The sequence below is a fragment of the Phyllostomus discolor genome, chromosome X, assembly GCF_004126475.2.
Source record: "Phyllostomus discolor isolate MPI-MPIP mPhyDis1 chromosome X, mPhyDis1.pri.v3, whole genome shotgun sequence".
Classification (NCBI taxonomy): Eukaryota; Metazoa; Chordata; class Mammalia; order Chiroptera; family Phyllostomidae; genus Phyllostomus; species Phyllostomus discolor.
The window spans coordinates 47,379,109-47,383,682 of NC_050198.1; the positions used below are offsets into that span (position 1 = coordinate 47,379,109).

General features: G+C 34.8%; 1 pseudogene; it reads right to left on the reverse strand.

The window, feature by feature from the left end:
* Window positions 1–2,792: 2,792 nt before the first annotated feature.
* On the reverse strand, window positions 2,793–3,448 carry LOC114505323 (annotated as a pseudogene).
* Between the last annotated feature and the right edge of the window lie 1,126 nt (window positions 3,449–4,574).

A 4,574-nucleotide genomic window follows, 5' to 3' on the forward strand; every position in this document is an offset into this window, starting at 1 on the left:
ATACCCCCTGAGTGGGGTTGTAAGGTGACAGTTGTCCACTTTTGCCTTTTGATAGAATACTGTCTGACAGAAGAAACTTCTATAAATCAAATAAAAGTTTTTTTTTTTCTCTTAAGCTAAATGATCATAGTGTTCTCATGATGCCATAGAAAAGGATTGAGGGAGAAGTGGCAGTCAAGTAAGTACTATTGGAATACAATCAGCATGATTGTGCAAATTATTTGTAATCTCAGGACCAACTTGAGAGTGAACCCTACATATTCCCCTTCCATTTAATGAAGGAGGACTGGTGCACGTAGCTAACTTAATGGCTGTGCGGGTCAACTATTATCTTTTTTAATGATGGAAAGCTCCATGTGTATACTTAAATAATTACAACAGGTCCTCAACCTAACATCATGTTGTTCAATGTCATTCTGTTATAACATTGATGGGATGCTATGAAAGCTTAACTCTTGTTTATATCAATTACCCATGGTAAAATTGGACTTATTATATGTTGATTTGATTAAGGTCACAGGACCTATCAACAACCTTAAATGAAGACTTATTGTACATAGTCATTCCATCTCTACCAAAGCATGAATGCCATAATAAAAATTCTGACAGTACCTTAAAAATGTCTTTATAAGTGATTTTTAGCAAACTAGTAACATATAATACAGCATTGCTGAAGCTCTCCCATTATTTGAGCAGGTTTTCCTTTAAAGTTTTTATATATTAAAATTATAAATTAAATATTTCCTTAACAGCAAATAACTTTACTGTAAAATCCCTATAGCCACAAGAACACATTGGATTTTATTTAATGTATTAGCCCACATAATATTTTCATAGATAAAGCAAAGTTGAAGATGGATGTTATCTAAAATGGAAATACCAACATTGCCTTGTCCTCTCAGAGGGTATTCTGTCCAAAGTAACAGTCTCCTAGAATAAATTTAATTCCACAATGGCTGTGAGTATTTAATACTTAAAATTTGACAAGATTATATATATATATATGCTTCTGAATGGATGAGTTTTCTAAGACACATTTGATTGGCATTTATCAATCATGAAATGCTGAGGAAGACTCCCTGATGTGATAGGAGAGTAAGATGTATATAGGACTAAGCATTACATGAAAAGAGTTTGCATCATGATAGTTACATAATTCAGGAGGCACTATGGTTTCTCTTATATGTAGCCTTTTTCATATTTTACATTGAGCTCTGTGATTTTTGAAATGAAAGATTCTGGTTTTGAAAGCCAATCTTGGTCCTAGTGTTTCCCAAATCTTGTTTTAATGTATGGAAGCAGAAGAGGAGTAAGCAAAAATTTAGTTGTAACACCACTGTAAAAAAATAGTCTTAACCCAAGTTTCTCAAAAATGTATTCTATGTACTTTTTGCTTTCATGTGTGAAACGATTATTCATGTGTTGAAAAAGAAAACTCTCCAGCAGCAGTCATTCTGGTATCCAGACTGGAAGACATGGCTATTTGGGCAGCTCCTAATATTTTTTTAAGAAATTATACTAACTTCTTTGCAAAGAGCATGTCGCATTGTAAAATCTCAGTGGGTGCAAATCTGTTGTGGGGGCAGGAAAACTCCCTCTGGTTCAGTGGGTGTTTGTTTGCAGACAGAAAATTGATTGAGAAAAAAATCTTCTTTATTGAGCAACTTTGCAACAAGGAGACTAGGTGATGCAAAACAGAAACAGAAACAAAAATTGTATATTCTTTGGTTGTGTTGATACAAATGAAAGTGTCAAACATATCTTTTGGCACTGTGAGTTTACTCCACAGGCAAACAAACTGCGATAATATCAACAGGCTTCACATAAAGTGAAGAAAATAGCCTTCCTAGAGCCATATATTCCAAGCCTGATTCAGAATGTGGCACATTGCCTTGGAATTGTTTTTGCTTAGGTATCTGTCCTTCACTCTTAAAGGTTAGCTGCAGGTACCCTTACAACTACTCCTCAGTATGATGCAGGGTCACTTAACAATGTAATGACAAGCATGAATTATGGATCCAAAGAACTTAATTTTACTGAAATGCTAAGAAAATATGGACCACTGAATTAATTTATGATTAATGAACAATTGAATAAAACATGATTTCTGAGGACTTGACAGTTATAAAGCTATATATTTATTATATCTTTTTTGAAATATGCTGGTTCCCAGTCACCAAACAGGCACATGGTTACAGGTCCTGCAGGATTTTCTGATTTCTGTCAATGATTCATTCATTTTGTCAATTACTCCTTTTGTACTAAGACTCCTTTTGGGAACATAATACATATTAATTCATTTAATCTTCACAAAGATTATATAAGACAGGCCTTTCCATAAACCACATTTTACAGTTGAGGATATTGAGACAGGGAGAAGTTGAATATGGGCATTTTAAATGTACAGCCCACATTCTTTTTTTTTTTTTTTGTATTTTAAATACAACTTTATTCTGATTCTAAATTAAAGGAATGGGAATGACAGTAACAAACTAGTTTTCACCAATGAATATAGTGATGAGACTGCAGCAGTCTTATGGTTGAAACTCAATAAGGAAACAATTGCATTCCAAAACAGCTAAATATACAGGTAAAAAATGAAGGTATTTTTAAACTACCACATTCACAACAAAACCCATTCATCTCTCAGCCACAACCACAGGTTCTTCCAAACTTCAACTACAGGTTCTGCTTAGCTATATAATAAAGTGGCAAACATATTACACCACAGACATCACAGGTCAGTTGTCCATAAAACTAGATGTCTGATGCTGGGCTGCAGCTTCCTTTTCTCACAGGTCATCATCCTCACCCAAGAGAGTGGTAGCCTGAGCAACCTGCAGGTAGTGCTCACAGTGTGCTGCCAAAGCTGATCCATGACAATTTCTGGTGGGGGCAAGAACAGGCATTGTAACAAACTCCAAGTTAGGGTCTCCAACTAATTATCTAGCAAGCCAAAGGAAGGGCTTTTCAAAGTTGTAGCTACTTTTAGTAGAAATGTTGTACTACTAAAGATTCTTCTTTCAGTGGAAGACAATCTATTTTGCCTTAACTTCCTTGTCCTTAACTTACCCCCTTTGTTGCCACACAACATGATGAGGATATTTTCATACACTCATACCAGGCCTATATGTCAGTTAGTCTCATTATTGTAAGTATCCCTTGAAGTCACATCAAACATTATAATGAATGGCATGCTGGGCTTAGATGTAATAGCCATCTCGACCTGCAAACTTCTCCTGCCCTGCTGTATCCCACACATTGAAATTAATAGACTGCCTGTTGGTGTGAAATGGAACATGAGGGGATGAATCTCAACACCCAGGGTGAATGCATACTTATCAAATTCACAAGTCAGATGATGTTTCATGAATGTAATTTTCCCAGCCTCACCATCACCAGTCAATACAATCTTCAACTGAATTTAAGATTCTCCTTGGGTTGCCATGGTGATGTTACTTCCAGAAGTGTCTCCCAGTCCATCTGACTGAGCCCACATTCTAAGCCACTATGCTATGCTGCTTCAAAACCATAGCACACAATTACTTAGATGTCAAATATTGTATACTTTCCTTTATTTCTTCTTCTGTTTTCAGAACCAGTTTTGAAGTCATAATCCAAACCATATCGTTTTTGAAATTATCACTGCTTCCTACCACCCAATTCCTGGACAATGTCATATATTTCCAGAAGGAATACAGAGTATACTAATCAACTGGTCCATCTTTCTTCACTTTTCACCTATAATTTATCAAGAAAAAGCTACAAGGTTAATCTCTATAAAGCACAACCTGATTTATGTGCCTAAATATGTGTTCCTTGCTCTAATATAAGAACCTGCCCAATTTCCCAAACACCATTTATTGAATAAACTATCTTTAGTCCATTGCATGTGCTTGATTTTTCTGTTGAATATTAATTTGCTATAAAGCTATGAGTTTATTTTTGGGCTCTCTATTCTGTTCCATTAATCTATGTGTATGTTCTTATGCAAGTACCAGACAACTTTGATTACTGTGGCCTTAAAATATAGTTTGATATTAGGTAGGGTGATTTCTCCAACTTTGTTCTTCTTTCTCAGGATTGCTGTTTCTATGTGGGGCTTTTTCAGGTTCCATATAAATTTTTGAAATATTTGTTCTAGTTCTGTGAAATACAACATTGGACACTTGATAGGAATTGAGTTGAATCTATAGATTGCTTTGGGTAGTATAAACATTTTAATGGTGTTAATTTTTCCTATCCATGAACATGGTCTGTGCTTCCACTTATTTGTATCTTCTTCAATTTCTTTCTTCAGTGTCTTATAATTTTCTGAGTACAGGTCTTTTACGTCCTTGGTTAGATTTATTTCTATGCATTTTATTCTTTTTGAAGCAATTGTGAATGGGGTTATTTTCTTAATTTCCATTTTTTGCTAATTCATTATTGGCATATAAAAATGCAACTGGGAGCTCCAGTGATTTAATCAGTTAGTGTGCGGTACTTACAAAAATGCAACTGATTTCTAGATATTAATTTTATATCCTGCTACTTTGCCGAATTTATTTATCAATAGTAGTAGTTTTTGGTGG